This window comes from Staurois parvus, unplaced genomic scaffold, assembly GCF_062004578.1.
Source record: "Staurois parvus isolate SC_StPar_1 unplaced genomic scaffold, SC_StPar_1.0 ptg000155l, whole genome shotgun sequence".
Taxonomy (NCBI): domain Eukaryota; kingdom Metazoa; phylum Chordata; class Amphibia; order Anura; family Ranidae; genus Staurois; species Staurois parvus.
Window position 1 is genome coordinate 25665975 of NW_028317951.1, and position 24540 is coordinate 25690514.

General features: G+C 38.4%; 1 protein-coding gene across 3 annotated transcripts in view; it reads left to right on the forward strand.

Annotated features, from left to right (window-relative positions):
- The first annotated feature begins 433 nt into the window (after positions 1-433).
- The window catches only part of LOC149463348 (uncharacterized), a 903925-nt gene continuing 879818 nt past the window's right edge, over positions 434-24540 (forward strand). The window contains exons 1-2 of one of the 3 annotated variants that reach the window (XR_016312470.1): positions 434-577; positions 14932-15256. The gene's annotated coding sequence lies outside the window, so the exon portion shown is untranslated. The remainder of the gene's footprint in view (positions 578-14931; positions 15257-24540) is intronic. The other 2 variants (XR_016312468.1, XM_089675562.1) reach the window with 2 other exon arrangements.

The following is a 24540-nucleotide window of genomic DNA, read 5'->3' on the forward strand; positions in this document are numbered from 1 at the left end:
AGAGAACCAGCCAGAATGGATAGTATTTGAAAAGGATTTAAAAACCCAACTGTGTGCAGAAATTAGAGTTTTGCCCCTGAATCATATGGAATTACAGTTCTGGAAGCATGTGCCATGCCTACACAATACAGCCCAGAGGAAGCAGCTATTTCTGTTGGTTTTTATTAAACCAACCAAGCAATTTAATTCTTTTGTTCAGGAGAGTTCTACTTCATTGATTAACAAAAGCAGGGATATAATTTTTTCAGCCTTTTTGAAAAGCCTGAAATGTCAAGCCTTTTAAAGCAGATTATTCTGCCTCTGTGCAGTGAATACAGCCAGAGTAACCTTTTGTCTACAATTAAATATTCTAGCATAAATATAAAAGAAAATCAGAGATGGGAAAGATTGACTCACGAGAGATTGGAGAGGTAGATTCACACACTGATAGTGGAAGCAGCTTGCTTCTAATTAAATATGCGACTGAGTCTCAGAGCATTTGCTTTCAGCTGCAGAGAGGAGAGGCTGCCCAAGAATGGGAGGAAGCGCTATATCACATAATCTGTTTGTCCACAGCCTTTCCTTGGGGTTTACCGAGGTATTTTCATTTTTTTTCCTTACATTGTCATTTGTTATGGGTACTAAAGGTGATCTCTCAAGGGCATGAAGCCAGCTCAGCTCAAAGTTTGCTTTCTCTTGTTTACAAACTTAAGTTGAACTGTTTTGTTGTTTAGTTTAATTGTGCTCTTTAATGTGGCTTTTTAAGCTGTGTTTTATTCATTAAGCTTGTGGATCAGTAGTCACTTAATGGGATTTACACCCCCGCCAGTTGCTGTACATGATTCCATCATTTTATGTAGGTAATGAAAACTTTTAGCATTTGTTATTCACCTGCAGGTCATTTGCAGGATTTGACAGCTAGGGGTGCGGTGTAGACGTTGATGGCTTAATATGTAAACATCATTTAAATACAGGCTTCAGAGATTCATGAAACAATGTTGCCTATGCTGGAGTCTTATCTGTTTTTTATTATTTATTTTATTATTTTTTCATTTAATTTGCATGTTTTTATGTTGCCTGCAAGAATTTCCTGAAAAGCTACACTACCTATTTGGTACCTAGTTTCAAATATAAATAATGCTTCCTTAACATTCTAATATTAAAAAAAAGAGATTGAAAAAAATGCTTGTCAGCTAAATTCTGTGCTGAGTGCAGCACAATGCAACACTTCGAAAAGTTGAGATTTTGTTTTTCAGCTGTGGAGTACATGTGAGAAATTTTTACTTACTAAATATGTTTTTTAGTCTCTTCAGGGGCAATGCTAGATCTTGACACCCAGGGCACATATCCTAGGTCTTTCACTGAGTGCCCCAGGTCTCCTTTGAGATAAGAACGTGATGCATTTTTTTGCATTACATAGTTTGAAACATTGTATATTTTATCAACTTTTTAATCAATTTATTTTTTCAACCAGCGATGACAGTTTTTAGACCTATTCATTTTTGTTTAGTTAAAACAATTATATTAGTTATAGATTTGATCCAAAGTGGTCATTGTGGTATTCTACCAGTCCCATAACATTTTAATTTGTGTGCACAGAGATGCCCCTGGTCTTGTAGGACCCTAGAAATGTCCCTAATTATCTTGCTGATTAGAAGTTCAGTTGATATATCTAATGTTATATATATTATCTGACAGTATACAAATAAAGAAACTTTAGAGGTTTGATTCTCATGCTTATATCTTTAGCATCCAGCTGCATATGCTGTGGTATCCTATACAATACCTGGACCTGTTTGTTTACATTAATTACAACTTTCAATTGCTACTTCCCTGACGTGGTATTGTCAATCCTTCGTAATTGTGTGGATGTAATTGTGAGGCTGTGTTACACTTTCATTTGTGTCACTCTATTGCAATAAGGCTTTTTGTAATCATTACATCTGGCTGTATTGATGTGCAGCTAGTGACATGAAAAGATGACATAATGTAGAGATCATAATTGCTTTTAATGTAAACCTTTTCCATTGATGGATGTCTCTTACTTAGCTTTTATATTAAATGGTGCTTAGACTTCAAAACAGGTGCTGTAACTATTTATTAAGTAACATTAATTTTGATTCACTTACTCAATGTAATCAGATACCGTTTTATCATTTGTATTTTAAATGTACCCATTAAACAAGGGGCGCTGTGTATTCTTACTTAGGAACGCCTGTAGAGTTAGACCAAGAAATGAACTGTCATTTATGTAGAACTGAAAGTATGACTACTATCATGTTTAGTTGGTCTCATTCACTGATAGGGCTTATTTAACAACACTATAAGGTATAAGTATAACATAAGCCATGGCGACCAGATTTCACCCTTCATTAGACTGGGGCAATGGAAAATGTCTTCTGATTTGTTGCTTTGGCATAATGCAAGATGTGTATTGGTCTGGGTATAATTTCCTTTGCCTTAGTTCATAAACCTGAACGTTAGCTTTAAATGGTCAAATGTCATGTACATCTTTTTCAATAGTTTCTGATTGCTGAGTATGTAGGGGACAATCTAAAATATTCAGAAGTGTATTCAAATGTAATCTATGTATTGAAATTGAAAACCCTTTGGAGAACTCCTTTACTTTTATTATTGTTTAATTATCAACTCAACACTCCTGTTGCACTAAGCTATGCAGAGTTTGTAAGTACCAGATAATGCAGTTCGGTGTGCAGATCCTCCATCTTCCAGCATTTTGTATTGTGTCAATACAGCAATGGCAGAATACATGACATCTATCATGATTCATTGTAGTACATTATTGTGCAACACGTGTACTGTTGATTACGAAAGATATACCCTGTGAAGCGTATAGGATTACCATAGGTAGCCTTGGATGTGTGCTTACACAAGGGGAAATCAGATATTTTCTGATAACAATGTCACGATTTGATACTTGATAACAACTTAATATAATGTTCCCATTTCCAATCCACTAATAGGTCAATGCTTGGCACATAACAGAATAGAACATATATGTATTTTAGTAAAGTTCTAAAATAACCATGTTTAGGGCATAAACATTCCTGGGTGCACTGAACTCTCCTCGTCTTGCGGTTTAATATTTCATTATTTGCAATTTACTTAATTACGTAGGTGTCACCTTTTCAATAATGTAAAACAGGTTCAGTGCCTTGGTGAGCATGGAGAAGGTGCACTGGTGTGAGGGCCTAAGTTCAAATGTGCTTTTATGAAGAAATAAGTAGAATGTGCGCTCTTGCAGGCCCTTTAGGTGGCTCTATAGTTGTAAGGTGCAATAACGAGAGTAAAACTTCCTATGCATGGTAATGTATTGTACTTGGTAGGTTGAGGTGCCAATGTAAATATACTGCAACACATCCCAGCAACTGAATATTGGCACACTATATTAAAAGAATAACAGGTGTTGCGAAAATATGCAGTAAAATGTATGTTTTAGGGTGAATTCACACACAGTGTGGTGACGGGTGTTTTTAAAATGCCTTTTACCAGAAGAAAACACATTAACCACTTCAATACCGGGCACTTATATCCCCTTCCTGTCCAGGCCAATTTTCAGCTTTCAGAGCTGTCGCACTTTGAATGACAATTGAGCGGTCATGCGACACTGTACCCATTGGACATTTTTATAATTTTTTTTAACACAGGTAGAGCTTTCTTTTGGTGGTATTTAATCACCACTGAGTTTTTTTTTTTGCTAAATAAAAGAAAAAACACCTGAAACTTTTGAAAAAAAATGCACTTTTCTTCATTTATGTTATAAAATTTTGCACATAAATAACATTTCTTCATTAATTTAGGTAAAAATGTATTCTGTTGCATTTTGTTTGTGAAAATAATTGAATTTGTATTTTTGTTTTCAAATCTATTTTTTTATTTTTTATTACATTTTTTTTTTTACTATTTTATTTTTTAGCACACTGTGACCAAAGCAATACAATGTTACCATAGTAACATTGAACTACTCTGGGCAAGTGATCAGGATTTGTTTTTTTTAACACATTATGATTGCTAATACCAATGTATTTCATTGGTATTTACAATCATTGTTACTGAATGAAACTGATTCATTCAGTCTTTTGTTGTGATTAGTTGTGATTGGGCAAAGCTGATCACATGATACAGATGGGCTGTGATTGGCCCTGTCTGTATTATGTGACTGCCTTGACCAGTAACAACTAACAACATAATTGTATACAATGGATGGCATGACTTGAAGCCATCCATTGTATACAATTGACATGTGATCTGCTATAATTGGTCACAGCGGTCACATGACACTGGCAATGGGCTGGTGTAGTGATATGTAGTGACAGATGACGCCGCTGCGTGGCGTGTTTTTACAGGATGTCATGTGACGCCCAGTCACAACAGCCAGTGTCCTGTCTAACGGTCAATCTGCTATAGGCCGGGCGGGAAGGTGTTAAACAATTGTTTTCTGTGTGCCCCATTCACACTGCAATACCGCCTGGAACTGAGCTGCAATAAAATGCATCAGGCTGCTGTACAGTGTCATGAATGAAGTGTACTGTTGTACACTTCAAATAAAGTTTGTACAAATAAAGGCAGCAGTGTGATGCACTGAATCACGCACACTGTCCCCTACTGCAGTTGGGAACGGGCATCTGCCAGAGAGGTAAAGCTGTTTGTTCTTGTGTGAATTCGCCCTTATTGTGCATTTGCATGTGTGTCATGCCAGGGTTAATGTGCATACAGTGTCGCATGTGAAGTGGGAAATGTGGTAGAAATGGCGTGGCCTGGCTCTTCCTCTTTACCAGTTAAATGTAAACTAAAACAAAAAAAAAGGGAAAAAGGTAAAGTTTAAAGCAGAACTCCAAGCATTTTGTTTATCTACAGTGTAAAAACTATACTTCCAGTCCGCTATAACTATGATAGCTATGGCTCTCATACATGGAAGCAGCAGTATTATTTGTCCTACCCTCTCTCCCTTTGTCCATTCACAGAATGCTTTGTATTTTGTGGAGAGACAAGGGGAGAGGAGGGGCTGTCAAATTACAAGTGGCTCTCATGTATGAGAGCCAGAGCTTTTATAGCTGCAGCACTGGAAGTTTAGTGAGAGCCTGATTGAATGTGTGAATATTATTCACCTAATGCCAAAAGATAAAAAGCTGATGAGGAGGGAGCACCTGCACACAGCCTGTGATTCACATCCTTAGCTCTACATGTTCTCTGTGTACTGTCTGATGAAGGGGGGGGGGTCTCCCTTCCCTTTCCTTCCCTTCCCTCCCCTCCCCTCCAATCAGGGCTCAGATCTTCCTTCATTGAGTTCTGCACTGTGAAACTTCAGACTGCTGCTAGGGCTGAGAAAAGAAATCCTTTGATCTGTGTGTTTTTAGGACAATCTATAGAAGTAGGTACTGCAGATAAACAGGTACAACTTATGTAGCAGGATGTGTTTCATCTCTGTGTATCACCTAGTCACTTCACTAGGTATATGTGAGGGTTTTCAACCACTTTAAAGAAAACTCATTGCCACCTAAAGTGACATACACCTCTTTATTTAAACAGATAATAAGACTTAAAGTGGGAAAAAGACGTAAAGGAGAAAATAAAAAAAATTACATAAATGATGCTTCCAGTTTTTTTTTTATATCTAAACTTAATTGAACAAGCTGAAGGTAGAAGCTGATTGGTTAACATGCACAGCTGCAGATTTTGCACTCTCCAACTTTAGTTTATCACCCCCTTTTGTTTTTCTTAGTCCACTGGTTTTTACCTATTGATCCTACTTTTATTTTTCAACTTTTCAACAGCAAAAGTGGAGGTTAGAGGATTGAGAAAAATCATTTAACACCGACAAGGGTTCTTACAATGGTCAGCAGGGGCGGACTGACAACTCATGGGCCCCCAGGGCAACAGGGGATCATGGGGCCCCTGTGTCCTTGCCCAAACTCAAAAAAGCCTATGAAAAAGGTACCAGGGGCATCTCATGGGGCCCCCTACTGACCGAGTTTCCAAATGGTCAGTCCACCACTGATGGTCAGTTTTTATTCATCTATGTAAAACCTTTATCCCAAAAGGAAAATAAAAATTCCGTAACTGCTGTAAAAGTGTAAGCTGGAGTTAGGCTTTAATTTGTTAGTCATTTATATAAAGTCCATCCAAATCCACTAGTCCATTTAACCCTGCCCACTCCAGACAGTGCTGCTGTCCAAGGGTGACTGAGTGGCTCCTCCATAGATAGTGGAGCCACCTTAAGACAGGTAGTGTGTTACACCTTAAGACAGGGAGTTTGTAACTTGAGGGATCACCAGGTGAAAATAAAATTAACATAAACTAAAACAAAAATACAGCCAACAGATTTAAAGGCAAAACTAAAGGTAACCCCTTTTTTTTCATTTTAGATAGAGGAAGGAATATAACCCGTCAGATTTTTTTTTTTCGACATCTGTGTCCCATAGCCAAATACAAAGTGACAGAAAATCCCTGCAAGTTAAGGGAATTCTTTTGGGACTCCCAGGTCACCAGAACTAGTGTCCTCATTGAAATATTTTTCCTCTATGATGTTTCTGGACACAACCCAAAATGTGGGATTTTCTTTTACTTTCGCTACTTTCACTTTCAATGATAATGGTAAACAGAACAAATAGAGATGTTGAATCTCCCTATAGGGAACACAGACAGCAATAAAAATTGACAGGTGTTCCAATACTCTTCTAAAAAAAGTTTTGCCTTTAGTTATAATTTAAGGATTGGTAAACTGCAATATACCGGTAATACTTTTTTTTTTCAATGTATTTTTATTGGTTTTACAATGAAAAGTACAATACATAACTGCAGGTCAGTCCAACATGGACACACAGTTAAATTGCAACCAAAGAAATATAAAAACAAAGGAGAAAAAAAAATGAAAAAGGGAAGATGCTGATCAAATACACCTGTAGCCTGTATGGTACACCCCATACCTCAGGAGAAAGAAAGGATGTATACCCACCCCACTTGTAATACAGCAAGATACCCAAAGTACATATTCCATATATTATTCATCGTCATAGATATAAAAGTGCCAGGGCGGAGTACAAAAACATTACATTTATGTTACTGCACATAGTAATGAGGGTAAAAAAAGAGAAAAAAACCCCCAACTAATCAGTATAAAGAATGATCATGCTGTAACAGTAAGAGGAGACGCAACCCATCCTCCCCACACTTTATTAAATTTCTGAAGGGCTCCCCTACTGGCATAAGTTGCCTTGTAGAATGGGAAAGCCTGATTCACCAGAGATTTTCAAGCCATCACAGATGGCGCTGCAGGCTTTTCCAAGAAAGTATGCGTTTCCTGGCATAATATAAAAGTAATGTAAGAAGTGTTTGTATAAATCTAGTGGGAGCCATCCACTAAGCTTAATAGACAAGTTCTGACCGAAGGGATAATGTGTATGGTTGAATACATTGAAGGACGTCTTGCCAATACATCTCTGTGTGGACAGTCCCAGAAGATGTGCATTAAAAGCCTGTTCCTGGAGAGGAACAATGCCAGCATGAGGAGGCGTTATCCCTGAACACATTGGCTATTTTGGCTGGTATAAGATTTATAATGGATCAAGCGGTCTCTCGCAGAGACCAGCCTAGTAAAATGGGCCTCCCATACGTCCTCCCAATCTTCATTATCTAAATCAGGCTCCACAGTTGTCCAAAATGTTCTACAATTTTGCAGCACCTTGGTTTTGAGGAACAGATATTTATAGATATTAGACAAAGGTCTTGAAAGATCATCATCCCTCAACAATAATTCCAATTCGGAGGGCTGGAAGGAGACCTAGGCAGATCCAAATTGGGACTGGTAGGTATGTTTCTACTTAGATAATGGAAAAGTTGGGAGTTTGGTAGGTGGTATAGGGATTTTAGATCATCAAAGGACCACAACATGCCATTTGAAAAATATAATACTTTTTCAGTTCATTCCATATTGGCCATTGTAAAACAATCTAATTGTCACAAATGTGTATTACATATACCTTGGTTCAGATGAAATACTGCCCCATCAGTGGCTGAAGCAGTCACTGGAGCTCTTCGCAATATATCCTCAATTTTCTTATATACTCACCGCACAGAGTAGTGAAACAGAGGAATATGCGCATCATACATAATTCATACACAAAAAAAAAAATACAAAAATGAGAGAATCTGTCGATTTCATTCCATTTGGTTCTGATAAAATCTATATATCCTTGAGAAATATAACAGAGAAAAACAATGTAAGTGTTCCTTGAACGCAGGTACAGAAAAAAAAAAAAAAAATATATATATATACATACATATATGGCCTAAGGGCTAGAAGTGGTTAATTTTTTTACTTTATTGCACCCATGTCCACTGTCAAAAGACCTCTTTAAAGTTGGCCATAGATGAGACTTTTTAGTTTTTTGTTCAACCAGCAGTTGAATGAAGAAAGCTGACCCGATTCCATTCGAGGTTTATGGGGGATCCTTCTCACTGTGTCTCTGTATACTGACAGTGGGAAGACTTCCCTGCTGTCAAAATACACAAATCAGCCTGTAGCCTGCCGCACAATCGAGCGGCTAAAATCCGACAGGGTGGTTGAACAGATGGACTTCTGTTTAACCACAGTGGCCATACATAGATTGAAATTCGTCTGGTCCCTGCTGAACTAGCCGAATTTCGATCCATGTATGACCAGCTTAACTTTGTGCCTTGGTAAAGATTATATTTTAATTTTAAATCCCAGGAACTTCAATCTTGCTTCTCTGTATTTTTTCCTGGGAACTGATCACATTAAAGTGTAACTAAAGGCAAAATGTTTTTTTTTTTTATTTTTAGATAAAGTAAAGAGGGATTAGAACACCTGTCAGTTTTTGCTGCTGTCTTTGCCCACGTTGGGGAGATTCAATCTCTCTATTTGTTCTGTTTACTGTTATCGAAAGTAAAAATAAAATGAAGTCCCAAAGTTTGGGTTGACATCAGAACACAGACCTCAAGCACACCATAGCTCAAAAAAGCTGCTTCTTCAGGCCATTTGAGCTTTTTTTCCTCTGCCTGTAAACTCCCCTTCATGTTAGCCTATGGGTTCATGCACACTATAGACATTTTCGAAAGTTTAGTGGTAGGGGAATTTACAGACCGAAAAAAAAAACATTACTTGTGCATTCAGGAGAGATGTTTTTGAGCATAAAAACACTCAAAAGTGCCCAAGTGCACATTAACGTGCGTTCCCGCATTAATGCATTCTAATAGCCAGAATTCTGGCCAATAGAATGCATTAAGGCCAGACAAAGGAACACACTTGCAAAAACATGACTTTTTACCGTGTTCTTGATGACGCAACTCCTGTAGGAGAAAAAACATCCTTAAGCATACAGTGTGCATGAGACCTAATGAAGGGGAAATCTCCCAATGGGGACACTATTTCTGGTGACACATTGGGATTCCTTCTCACTTCCGGTGTTTCGTGGGACAGGAAGTGAAGGGAAATCTCCCTAACGGCACACAGGTGGGAAAAAACTGTTGGAGGTTATAACCCTCTCTTACGCTATCCAAAAAGAAAAGTTTTGCCTGCCTTTACACTTTAAAAACACCTCTATCCCCCAGTTTCCAGGTTGGCCTGTGTGCCAGAGCCAGCTCTCTTAATACAGATTCTTCCTTTAGTTGTGTTTTAAGTTAGGGCAATTACACCAAGAAAAATGTCTCTATTATTTTGGTTTGGTATTGTCATGGCTGGAGGACACAGCTGGGGTGTTTTGATAGGGAGTTCTCTGGACTGAACTCTCCAAGAGTGCTTAAATGACTAAAAACTAGAATATTGCACAGGAATGCACACCAGATTGAAACTTATGGGGGAACTGAAAAGTTGCTCTGATACAGGATAGAAAATCATGCTGAATTTATCAGGTTGAGTGCACTGCCACACTCACAATCTTATCTCACAATCTTATGTTTCCTACACTGAGAAAATGACTTTTGCCATGGTGGCAGTGCACTGAAAACATAATATGTTTTTCAACTGAAAGTGAAGATATTGTCTTGGCAGCAGCAGAAGAATGATTTCAAGCGTGATCTTTCTAATGCCATTTGAGAATAGAAGAGCAACTAGAACTGTATTTTAGTTGCTAGGAAAAGTGTACCTGTCTTGGTTGGCTAAAGGATCCCTTTTTCATGCATTCAGTATTTTATCTGCAACCAAGTATTCCAGTGATATTAAGTTTTTTGCAGCTGAATTCCTCCATAGTGGTGTGAGACCTACTGCTCCAGACGGGAGTAACAGTCCAAGGCTGTAATCTGTGAGAGAGGAATGTGTAAAGTAGGTTACAAGACTGCCATTCCTTAGTTAGAGTGTAAATATGTTTCTGCAGACTGATATTTGTTGGGTAAGTATACCCCAAGGATTTGTGGTTGTTGTAGAAGAGTTACACACTGCATTCGGTGTATTCTGTCTTCTTGTAAAGAACTGGTAGTGCCTGAAAATGCCATAGTGTGGTTATTGAGGTTGGTAACCAACAGTAAAGGTCCATTGGATGTGCAGGTATAATCTGTCTGCTATAAGGTATCTTTGTCTGCAGTAGAATTTCTATGCATGAATATTGTGGCTAAATGTCCCTGTGTGGCCTATGGAAGGTGTGTGTGTGTCGTAAGATGATACAACAGGCAGTAATGATGAGCAAAATGCACTGTCCAGTAGAAACCTTTAAAATAATACCTTCATGTATTTAGAGTCAGTCTATTGAATTTGAATCCAATTGTTTTTTGGTTTGTCAAATAGCCTGCTTGCGTTATATGCTTAAAATAAAAGTTCCAGTTTCAGGATGGTTGTGCCCACCTTTGCGCAACAAATTCAGCACAAGTTAATTTCTATGTAGGGAATAAAGTGTTATTAAAACTATCAATAAATGCTGCATTACATGATGTTCATACTCTGTCAGTCACTATGGGATTCATTTTCTGTTTTCTGCAAAAAACCTGGTTGATCCTGCTGTTCTCTGTCTCGCCCTTCTGAACCATGTCTCCAATGCAGCTGGGGATTTTGCAGAGCAGTGTTGGCAGCTAGTGCACATGCTCAGTTTTCAGTGTATTTCAATCCTGAGAATTTCCTCCCTATCATATCTGAGCAGCCAGTGTGACTATAGAGTCACACATGTGGGCGTATACAAAGTGGTAAATGACAGCCCGCTTCCCTCCTACTCCTCCTCTATGCCCACTAACCAGCTAAACACAGTGGGTGTGGGATATTACATCTTGATTGATTTATGCTTCACCATCCTGTTATTCTTAGACACAGGCTGGAGAGGCATGACACAGCCTGTGACTGACAAAAATCCATCCACACCATGGTATTTCCAAAAATAACAAACATTTGATTTCAAATATATATTTGTATGACAATTTAAAACAGTTTATTGATATGAATTATTTATTTTTACTCTGTATCCCAAAGGCTGTTTTTTAATTGTACACACGTCCACCACCTCCTGCACTCAGGGGCTCAGTTCAGAGGAAGGTTAATCCAATAAAATGGTAATGTTCATCCAATACTGATCAAAGGTTGTGCAGCTCTAACATGAAGCTGGGGAAGCTTGATATAGACTGTAGTAGAGAACAAAAGAAAAGAGCACACCAACCTTGCGCATTACCTCAGTAAACAGTTCATGTATTTATTAATAAATTATACTCACAAGAGTAGCAGTAAAAAAGGCATATAACATCCATAACCAACACAGGGTTACAAGACACGTGTGAGCTCCATCCAGTAGGGAGATAAACTCTTGGTCAAGCTGATGGGTTTCGAAAAAAACTTTTTTCAAAACTTCAAAAAAAGTTTTGCAAAACTGACAAACACTGACACAGTGGCAGAATGCCTCCTATGAATAGGAACTGAATCTAAATAGAATATTTCTATCAGTAATCCAGGTGCTCTTTGTAGACCTTCTAAGCTCTGAGGAAGAAGGGATCCCCCTTCAAAACGCGTCAGCTTGACTAAGAGTTTATCTCCCTCCTGGATGGAACTCACACGTGTCTTTTAACCCTGTGTTGGTTATGGATGTTATATACCTTTTTTACTGCTACTCTTGTGAGTATAATTTCTTAATAAATACATGAACTGTTTACTGAGGTAATGCGCAAGGTTGGTGCACTCTTTTCTTTTGTTCTCTACTACTGTTTTTTATTTTAAACATGTGACCAGCAGCAGAGAACTAGGAGCTCTTCCTGCCACTATTTCCCTGCAGAAAGGCTGGGAAAGAGCTGGGTCTTGTGACAGTTGTATATCGATTAGAATAAAAGGTACTTTTATTAAAACAATTACAGTGGCTTCATCCACATACATAAAGAGAAGGGATAATGTGAATCAAGCCGTGTGTTTAGTATAACTTTATGTCCAACACAACTCAATGCTTTTAACAGGTGTCTGCCAGTTCTGTATTTAAATCTCACACAGCTTCTACATCTTTACACTAGTAATGAGCTCAGGCATGTTCAGTGCTGAGCTATCTCGCGGGGAAGCTGTCATTGCGGACAGCTAGTCATAAGCAGCAGAGTCATTCTCTGCCCTGAAGCGACATGTATACAAGGGGCGCATATATGTGTGGCTGCTGACGGGGAATGCCTCCGCTGCTTATGATTGGTTGTCTCGAGACACCACAGGAGAGGTTCAGACTGGAACCCAACTGAGCTTTCCCTGCTTTTCACATGTCTGTGAAAGGAGACCTGTCATGAGAGGATCAGAGAAGCTGCAACTGCTAATCTTTCCTTTGTGACAATTTTATGACATTAACTTACAGCAAGGGTGTTTTGGGTCTGTGAACGAACGTATTGACGCCAGACACAGCTAAGAAACAAACATATTTAGAAGGACATGAAGGATCAATTTGACATAGCAGACTAGAGTCCAGTTTCCTAACACTTGCTGACTTGGCAAAAAGCCACCTGTGTCTCAAAGAAATAAAACTTGGAGTCGATCAGTGTAATGTGATGGCCGGGGACAAACACTTTTCCTGGTCAGACTTGCATAACTCACTCCATAGGAATTCAAACTATCAGAGGCAAACATTCTGTGTAGTTATTTACCATACAATCCTCTCCAACCTGGGTGGGGAAGTACATGGCACCCCATACCATACTCCTGACCAGGGGCAGACTGACAACTGATGGGGCCCCTGGGCAATAGGGGATCATGGGGCCCCTGTGTCCTTGCCCAAACTCAAAAAAGCCTATGAAAAAGATACCAAGGGCATCTCATGGGGCTCCCTACTGACCCTAGGCCCTCAGGCAGAGCCCGAGTTTTCAAATGGTCAGTCCGCCCCTGCTCTAGACTTACTGGGTTTGTTTATCTATCTATCTATCTATCTATCTATCTATCTATCTATCTATCTATCTATCTATCTATCTATCTATCATATGTATCTACTGTATCTATCTATATAAACACAAACAATGCTGTAATTCATGAGTGTTACCTTAGTATAGCATAACATGTATAATAATTCAATAGGTACATTAGAGGTCTATTTGGACTTAATTTTTTTTTTGCATTTTCAGCTGCTGATAATATGTACTACCTCTTGATCTTTAAATATTGTTCCTTCCTCCTCATTCATCTGGTTCCCTTGCCGCTACCGCTGTTGTTCAGCTTCCTTGCAGAGTCCTATTGAGTATGAAGCCATCCTTGCATTGCACGCTCCTAGGTAGGACTAGAGCTAAATGTCCTACACTGTAGAGGTTATTTACTAAGACAGCATGTTACAAAATCTGGTACAGCTCTGCACAGTAACCAATCAGCTTCTAGGTTGTGTTGCCAAACCTTAATTGAACAAGCTGAAGTTAAAAGATGATTGGCTATCATGCACAGCTGCACCTGACTCTGTGTGCACCAGTCATAGTAAATCTCCTCCAGTGTGTGTCAACATAAACACATAGCCTAGGCAGGGGTGGACTGACAACTCATGGGGCCCCCGGGCAATAGGAGATCATGAGGCCCCTGTGTCCTTGCCCAAACTCAAAAAACCTATGAAAAAGGTACCAGGGGCATCTCATGGGGCCCCCTACTGACCCCGGGCCCTCGGGCAGTGCCCGAGTTTCCAAATGGTCAGTCCGCCCCTGAGCCTAGGATGTCAATCCACTTCCCTGCTCTTCCCTCTCCCAAACAATTGGATTGACAACTACAGGAGATTGCACTGTCCCTTACTAGCTGCTGCTTGAGAAGTGCACAGTGCACTCCACAACCAAAAGTTCAGGGAAGTGGCGTTAAGAGCTGGAGCCAAACGGTTTAAAAGTCAACATTTTTAAGTACTTAGGCAAAGATATTAAATATGAATGCGCTTGATCTTAATATGTTTATGTAAAAATCACTAAGAGTTGGATAGTACTATAAAGCAAACCTGTTAGAAACCAAGTCAATTTAAACTGAGTATAAAAATGAACATTTGCATAGGCAGAGCTAAAGACCTCTGACATCATAAGCAAATCTCAACTTTATTTGTAAAAGTCTATTGGTGGCCTCACTGTCTCCTAGAAAGACAGAAGGGACGGGGCCAAGTTAGACTTTTTTAAGAGAAAATTATGATTAGTATATAAATTTACCTTCTGCTATATCTGCTTATTGATCTAAATTACAGTATATGCTGAATTTGAAAACCCCAAATTTGTGACAGGCCTTGTGCATTTTACATACACACACGGGTATCTTTGCATTACCTGAAACTGCAGACTTTGCAAAAATTAGTTCCTTCCATTATGTTTAAATCTCTCATTAAATATCACTGCTGCCTGCATCACATCTGCATGATATTCATTCATTAAAAATAACAGAGAATCTTCTTGTTGATGTCCCAGTTTCCCTTTTGCTTTGATTTTCATTCAGATTTCTAGGTTCAGTCATCTGTTTGGCTCTTAAAATAGCTTCATGCATGTTTCAGTCTAAATAGTTCATTAATCTTCTTTTTCAAATGTCTTTTCTTTTAGCTTGAATGGGAGTTTTTCACCCCCGCTATTATATTCTATTCAGCAAACAAATACACATCAAATAACCAAGAAAAGGGAATGGAGAAAACAAAATGTGGAGATATACAACTTGGGTAGAGGGACGTACTGCAACTGGGAGCCCAAAGACAAGTCTATTCTTGGCATGCTCTTTCCCAGACGCTGTCACTCCACGGGGGAAATAGGGACACGTTCCATTGATTCTTAGATAAGAAGAAATGAAGGACAGCCTTAAGATCTGTTTTTGGCTGCTTTATTTTACACCACTTGCAAGCTGAATGACATTAATGCTTCAAGTACCCATAAGGTAAGTTAAAGAATTTTTTTTCTGTGCCAATATGATTTGAGTTTGGAAGTGTGTTCCCATAATCATGATGTCTCTAACTGATCCGCTTGGTTTCTGTTTTGCTCATTTTTAATCTGAAGCTTTTAGAATCTGAAGGCCAAACTAAACTTTCAGAAGTGTACTTGATTTAATGACCAGTATAAGTTGTGTACATCTGTTTAGTGTACACCTGCATGGATGCTTAACAGGAGCTTGTTTTAAGGGAGAATAAAGGGCATGGATCATGTGTAAGTGCACCAAACATTGGTCGGCTTTCATCCTGGCTGTTCTTATTAGTAAACCCAAAAAAAGATGATTTATAATTGACCGGTTTGGCTTGCTGCATATAGCCCATCTTTCTCTGTGTTATAATTAAGTCTGAATGTGCTGTACGCACACTATTTAATGTGCATAGAATTGTGCACTGATGTAATTTAATGTTAGGAATAGTTGCAAGGATATATCTGCATCCGTATCATGCATATTCTTAAAATATACTACTTTCATGGCCTTCTCTAGAAGTATGTTGTTTGAGGGCAGTGTTCACTTTACAGTCATAGCACTATTCAAAATACATGATTCCCAGTTCTTTCATATGATTCCACACTGAAGGTTTATTTTGCGTGTAATAAGTCCACAGTGCATTTGATTCTGTATGTGATCAGTAATGTTCTTTCTATGTCTATAATTTAAAGTTAGAGCTTTTGTGCCAGAGGGAATGCTGGTGAACATGAAATCTTTTGACTCTAAAGCTGCTCAACTACCTTTTAATAGTTTGAGTCAGTGACCTGGAAAAGGTATGCTGTTCTGGAATGAGGTCCTTATCTGCATTCTTGTTCTGGATTAATTCAAAAGTATTAAAACCAGAGGGTCAGGATGACAGTCAGACATCTATTATTTTTCTGAGAGAATATCAATGGCAGCCTTTATTACTCTCTAATGATAGGTTTATCCCAAGTGTACAATTTCTTTTGACGTTGAATGCTCACTTTATGTTTAAGTGATAACAAAATCAGGATAATAAGAGATGCATACATTACGTGAGTGTATGTGCATTCAGGTCTGTCTGGTCTTTGAAAAACAGCTGATTGGTCAAATCTGTGTGCATATCTTCAGAGTAATCAGAAAATATGCAATTTTGCTTATATACTTGATTTGCAAATCAATTTGCTCAACACTAATTCTAGGCCATATCAACCAATCAGAGATCTGATCTGGCTAAATGGGAATATGGGTTCTGTGTGTTACTAAGATCTGCACAATACATGGGGCTTACAAACTGATGACTAAATGATTACAAAAATTGTGTATTCTATATGCAAAGGAGGCAAGTTGTCATAAAGTTTTCAGATCCATATAACATAGTATGAAGCTGCATCAAACTTGAAGTTCCAAAGCTGCACCAGTCTTCATTTGTTATGTTTAGAAAGAGTTTTCTAAGAATGGTATAATTTTTTTTGTACTAGTACTAGCGCTGATTTTGTAGGACAATGAGACTCTGAACCAAATCTGTAAAAGCTTCAGTGATGATACTGGAGTATCTGGAGCCAATCATAAATAAATGTTTAATATTTTTACACACTGGCATCATTGGAACATGGAACTCTTACCATTGCTAAAGCTGGGTTGACCTGAGGAAACCTTGTCCCTAGTGATGAGCAAATCTACCCAAGTTCAATCTGCAATGGTTTGGCAAATCTTGTTTAAAATTCATCACAACCAAACTTAGAGGCAAATCTCATTGAAGTCTATGGGTGTGAACCTTATTGTCAATTTCTGGTCTTTATTAGGTCACGAGGCAAGGTACAATAAAAGATGCATGGAAAGCTGGATACTGCCATGGGGGATATGTACTACTAATAAAAAAAAAAAAAGTTTGAAAATACTCTATAGCAAGGAGAAGGTCTTTTCATGGGGTTTCAAAGGCATGATTAACAATGCACAAATCCTTTAAATAACATGTTTGGAGATGCTCTAAAGCTGTGTGTGGTATTGTGGAACAGTGTGATTTTCACAACAGCTCCATAATTTGATTTGTTTCAGTTTGAGTAAAAGACTTTTACTGGGTAGCTTTAGCAGCAACACTTGCTTTTTCATTTACAATTTGTTTATTTAGTTTTGAGCAAGAAAGTACAATAGAGTAAAGACTGTAAAATGCATGAAGTAATTTGTGTCGAGATAAAGAGTAGGAAGCAGACAGTGTCCGTACTAATAAGAAATGCATTGCAATTAAAAAATATCGAAGTGTGGACAGCCCTGGCAAACTGGTCTTGGTTGGCATCTTTTTCGGTTGACTCTTTGAGGACACAGAACTGAAAATAGAGAGGAATGTTCCTGCTATGTCCATGCTAATTAGGTAGTTAGAACAAACGTTATCAAGCAACAACAAAAACAGAAAAAAAGAGAAAAAAGGTGTAAAAAGAAAAAAGTTTCTTATTTGGAAAGACCAGAAGTATGTCAGTGACGAGTAGCACAAAAATAAGAGTAGAAAAACATAGAAAGAATATAGAAAGAATAGAGGATGAGGTGGGGGAAGGGAAAGGGGAAAGGTGATGAGGGCCCAGCCAGGCACTTCTACTTACATTGTGCCTATGTCTGTTCAAAGAGAGAGGAGTATGTGGCCAAGACCAAGGTTGTTCTTGTACTCCAACCCAACCCAGTGTTGCCAACCTGCCAGATTGAAATTCACTGACACGTTGTGACGTCATCACGTTTACTGGAAGTGAACCAGAAGTGTTGATATGAATCATGAGATCTGGTTTCTGGTTGCCCCAGATAAATGTGAGTACCTTTCTTTGCTTAATCCTAGCAATATGCGTGGGGATGGGAATTGGAAGAACACTAAATAAGTAAAGAAATTTAGGAAGGTAAGACATTGTGATTGCACACATTTTACCAAATCAAGAGAGGGGGGATGGGAGCTAAGTGGTCAACATGTGTTTAAGTTCTCTTAATAAAGATTGCTAGTTTGTTTTGTAAAGGGAATCAATAGAATAGGAGATATGAATACATAAATAATTCAAGGTTTGAGGCCAAGATAATTGGTAATTTTCTTTGACCTGTTGAAAATGCTTGCTTATTCATCAAAAGTTAATGACCCTGTTTTGCCTGGCAAATGGAAATTTGATAGTCATTTGCTGTGGCTGTCCTTGTTCTCACTGATGCAAAACTATCCTGAAACTGGCCTATTTCTAACAAGTAAGGATTAAGAGTCTGCCGATGATACAGCAATGTCAAATTGGTCAGCAGTAGGAAGTTTTAATAATTAGTTACACACAGGTAATTTACAAGAACCGCAGATAACACAGCAGTGTTAAAATAGCCAGCATCAGAAGAACTTTAAATAGCAAGGATAGGGCCAAATTTACTAAATTTACTTACCATTTTGATTATTAAATAAATAAATAAATATTTTGGGGTTAATACCTAGCAGTATTGCTTTAGACATACATACCTATAGACCTACCTTCCCTCTTTTATTTATAAGGATAGTGGAGTTGGGTGAAAATCTGTTTTTTTTGGGGGGTTTTTTTTATCCTTTTGCCAAATTTATTAGAGACAAAGAGCACAGGCTGGGGTTTTACTACACAAATACTCAGAAAGAATTAAGCAAGCTGAGGGCCACAAAAGAAGGAAAAAGAGGGTCTGATCTGGCCCATAAAACACTAGTTTGACATACCTGTTTTAGAACATGCTGTACATGTGTAAAATCATCAGTTGTATTCAACATTTACACATTGAAAATTAAAAAAAAAAATTCTCGAAAGCTTGTCTTAACTGTAGTAAAATCACTGAACCAGGGTTTAAACTTGCATCCAGTAACTGTTGCTTGTCTTAGAAAATATCTTTAAACCTCCTTGCCCAAAATTAAATTTTCTGTGCTCTTGACTATGGTACTGTTTTGTGGAGTAATCCAGCAACTATCTTGTTTTGGTAAAATTGTAAAGAACTTTATCAATTGCTGATTAATAGAGGGTCCTTGTAGAATTAAACTGTTTTAGTTTGTCAGTTCACTGAATGTTAGGTTAGTGGTGATGCACATGATTAATGCAGGTTTGTAGTTCCCAATTAGCTTTTACATTTTTAGATTTATTGATTGATTGTTTATTGTAGGCAGTAACAAAAACAAAATAGAAATCCTATTGAAGAAATATTAATCTAAAAATTGTTTACTACCTACAATAATCCAGAACACTTCCAGCACTGTGAATGTATCCATGATTATTTTGCTGTTTCTATAGCCTTGTAGTAGATCACATTATCTTTAGCTGCAAATTTAGTGACATTAGATTTTCAGGACCTTAAGGAATCACATGAAATTTTAGGCCTACATAGTGAGTATTTGATTTTGATTTGTAACCTAAAGTATAACTGAAGAAAAAAAAAGTTTTATTTTAGTTTTTGATGCAATTGAGAGGGATTAGAACACCTGTCAAATTTTCAGTGTACCTGTTAGGGAAATTCACCCTCTCTGGCTGAAGAAAATCCCAAATATTGGGTGGTCACCAGAAGAGGAATAAAGGGAAAATTTTTGAATGGGAACATTTGTTCTGGTGACTACCAGGGATTTCCTTCATCCTTTCGTCTCACTTACTGTTGTGTCTATGGGACAGGAAGTGAAGGGAAATTTCACCAATGGGACACTAATGTAAAAAAAAACTGAAGGGGTTATATCCCTTACTTACTTTATCCAAAATGAAAAAAAGTTTTCCCTTCTGTTCTATTTTAAGGCAATGGAGGCAATGGAGGCAATCAGTAACATTGCTATATTGTGGTACTGCACTGATGTCAATTACAAAACAAGGTGTTCTGCTTTTGTATGTCACATCTGTGACTTTAGAACAGATATTTTTTATACAAAAAACTGATTCATCTTTGAAAAACGTAAGCTTAACTATGTATGAAAGAAATCCTGTAACTCCAATAAAATGCAAGCTGAGGGGACATATTTTAAAGGATTCACTTCAGGTGTCACTTTTGCCAAATATACACTAATGTGCAAAAGTTTTAGGCATGTGTAAAAAAATGTTGTAAATCAAGAATGCTTTCAGATATAGAAATGTTAATCGTTTAATTTTATCAATTAACAAAATGGAAATTAAATGAACAGAAGAGAAATTCAAATCAAATCAATATTTGGTGTGACCACCCTTTATCTTCAAACACAGCATCAATTCTTCTAGGTACACTTGCACACAGCTTTTGAAGGAACTTGGCAGGTAGGTTGTTCCAAACATCTTGGAGAACTAACCAAAGATCTGTGGATGTAGGTTGCCTCAAATCCTTCTCTCTCTTCATGTAATCCCAGACGGATACGATGATGTTGAGATTAGGGCTCTATGGGGGCCAAACCATCACTTCCAGGACTCCTTGTTCTGCTTTATGATGAAGAGAGTTCTCAATGACATTGGCTCTATGGTTGGGGTTATTCTCCTGCTGGGGAATACATTTGGGGCCAATCACAAACCTCCCTGATGGTATGGCATGATGGATACGTATTTGCCTGTAATTCTCAGCATTTAGGACATCATTGATCCTGGCCAAACCTTCAACTTCATTTGCAGAAATGCAGCCCCAAAATTGCAAGAAATCTCTCTTTCAAACTGGTGACCTTGTGGTGCCTGTGCATTTATATATTTAAATTTTAGGTTTCTTGGTACTGGCCAAAGGCAAAGTTGTAAAAATCCAACAGCATCCAAGTTTTAGAGCTTTAAATAAAAGTTGCTTATTTTGGATAGTCTTATATGAAAAGGTGAAAAGTTGGTTATTTCCAAATCCATTAGTTCTGAACTAATAAAACATGCTAAGGGCACATGGGAGTTGAAAAATGAAAAACAGAGCCCATGATTCACTGCCCTGGAGTGAACGCTGAAACTGATCCTAACTACCCTCATGACCATGACAAAAGGTTACATTATATCTTTTTGTGCTGGGAAATGAACTGTATTCTGCTTGTTAAAGGGAAATTTCAAAATTTCTATTTCAAAATAGAAGTAAAAAAAACACACCTTGACATCCACTGTAATTGAGAAACTGAAAGCAATTATTTTTTAGACCTGGATTTTCAGAAGACTTTGTACTAAACAGTGACCCTCAGTTGCTGTAATTGAATGTGAAGGTTTACTTAAGCTTATGATGTTCAGCACATAACTTCCAGTACTAACGTTCCACATTGAAAAGACTGACTGAGTTAACTGTTCAAATTGTTAAACATATAATCTCAAAGGCAAGCAAAGTGGAAGAGGTCCATCTGTTGGCATTTTGGATTACACCTACTGATATCACAGGTTCACAAGCTAAGCTGTACATGAATCAGTGATTGTACTCCACTCTGCCTATGACAAGGAACCGTTTACAATGTTATTATGCCTGCCTTAGACGATAATGGAGTATAAAATGAAAAGAGCAATCTAAATACCATAACAGGACTGCAATATCATTAACTGCATTATAGGAGGGAGATCAGATCATAATGCAAGTAGCTAGAATAACATTAAAATAGCTACCAAGTTGTGTAACTAAATTACAACCTAAAATATTTTAACTGTTAACCCAGTAAAAAGGTGTGTATGGAAAGGACAGAACGTTCTTCAGATCTAAACAAAAACATCATTGCTTTCAGATGAAGCAGGTGAGGAACACAGCAAGAATGACGCCAATCCAGCGGATACAGTACATCAGAACCACTAGGCATCTTGTTCTGTTAAATGTTGAAATGGGGTAGTAATGAAGTAGCATGCTTTCAATATTGTGTCTTCTAATGCTAAGCAGAGAAGCGTTCTAGTACAACATTACAGCTTTCTCTGTGATTTTATGTAAAGCAAGAACAAAAAACATCTGATCATGAGTCCTGTCCAAGGTGGAAGACTTATTTGACTTGATAAAGAGTGTGTCCTAATAATGTGCAGCTCAGCAATATTCATATAAAAACTATTGGGTAGAAAATTGTCATTACTATGAAGTGTCGGACATACAATTTTCAACAGATTCACATTTTAAAACACCTTTATAAACCACAAATTTGCCATCTCAGCCTGGTGAGTGTTAAAATTCACATGTCCATAGAACTTGACATTCAGTGGTAGTATTTAAAGGCCAGACCATACTGGAAACCTTTTCCAATTTAAAGGTTAATTTTTTTTTAAATAACAAACATGTTATACTCACTTGCTCTGTGAAATGGTTTTGCACAGAGCAGCACCAATCCTCTTCTTCTTATGTCCCCCACTGGTAATCTTGGCTGCTCCACCTTAACCAGTGCCCCCAATAGCAAGCCACTTGCTATGGGGGCACTGGTGCGTGCTTGCGCCTGAGCCCTGCTCCATGCATCTATAAAACACATAGAGCTGCGACTTGGCTCTGCCTCCCCTCTCTCCTCTTTGGCTCTCTGGCTGACAGCAGTGGGACCCAATGGCTCCCTCTATTGTGTCTCAGCTAATGAGAAGAGAGAAACCCGGGACAGCCCAGGCTGCTGTGCACATCGTTGGATTGAGAGGGGGCTCAGGAGAGTATTGGGGGGCTGTGCGGGGGCAGCACACAGTTTTTTTACCCTCATGCATAGAATGCTTGAAGGTAAAAAACCTTCAGCCTTTACAACCACTTTAAGGACAATTTGTAAGTGAAGTTAACTTTACCTAGCAACTTAGTATTCATGAATAGTACAAGTGTCGAGCTGCTGAATATGCAGTGAATGTCCGACAAACGTGTTTAAAAAATATAGACCAAAAAAAAAAATCACAATTTAATTACTAGAATCATATACAGTCATGGCCGAAATTGTTGGCACCCTTGATATTTTTCCTGAAAATCAAGTATTTCACACAAAAAAGGTATTGCATTAACACATGTTTTGCTATACACATGTTTATTCCCTTTGTATGTATTGGAACAAATATAAAACAGAGGCAGAAAAGCAAATATGACATAATGTCACACAAAACCCCAAAAATGGGCTGGACAAAAGTATTGGCACCCTTAACTTAATATTTGGTTGCACACCCTTTGGAAAACATAACTGAAATCAGTCGCTTCCTATAACCATCAATAAGCTTCTGACACCTCTCACCCGGAATTTTGGACCACTCTTCCTTTGCAAACAGCTCCAGGTCTCTCTTATTGGAAGGACACCTTTTCCCAACAGCAATTTTAAGATCTCTCCACAGGTGTTCAATGGGATTTAGATCTGGGCTCATTGCTGGCCACTTCAGAACTCTCCAGCGCTTCTTTGCCATCCATTTCTGAGTGCTTTTTGACGTATGTTTGGGGTCATTGTCCTGCTGGAAGACCCAGGATCTTGGACGCAAACCCAGCTTTCTGACACTGGGCCCTACAGTGCGACCCAAAATCCTTTGGTAATCCTCAGATTTCATGATGCCTTGCACACAGTCAAGGCACCCAGTGCCAGAGGCAGCAAAACAACCCCAAAACATCATTGAACCTCCACCATATTTTACCGTAGGTACTGTGTTTTGTTCTTTGTAGGCCTCATTCCGTTTTCGGTAAACAGTAGAATGATGTGCTTTACCGAAAAGCTCTATCTTGGTCTCATCTGTCCACAAGACGTTTTCCCAGAAGGCTTTTGGCTTACTCAAGTACATTTTGGCAAACTGTAGTCTTGCTTTTTTATGTCTCTGTGTCAGCAGTGGGGTCCTCCTGGGTCTCCTGCCATAGCGTTTCATTTCATTTAAATGTCGACGGATAGTTCGCGCTGACACTGATGCTCCCTGAGCCTGCAGGACAGCTTGAATGTCTTTGGAACATGTTTGGGGCTGCTTATCCACCATCCGGACTATTCTGCGTTGCAATCTTTCATCAATTTTCCTCATCCGTCCACGACCAGGGAGATTAGCTACAGTGCCATGGGTTGCAAACTTCTTGATAATGTTGCGCACTGTGGACAAAGGCAAATCTAGTTCTCTGGAGATGGACTTGTAACCTTGAGATTGTTGATATTTTGCCACAATTTTGGTTCTCAGGTCCTCAGACAGTTCTCGTCTCCTCTTTCTGTTGTCCATGCTTAGTGTGGCACAGACAGACACACAATGCAAAGGTTAAGTGAACGTCTCTCCTTTTTATCTGCTTTCAGGTGTGATTTCTATATTGCCCACACCTGTTACTTGCCCCAGGTGAGTTTACAGGAGCATCACATGCTTGTAACATTCTTATTTATCCGCAGTTGTGAAAGGGTGCCAATACTTTTGTCCAGCCCATTTTTGGAGGTTTGTGTGACATTATGTCGAATTTGCTTTCTTTCCTCCCTTTTTTTG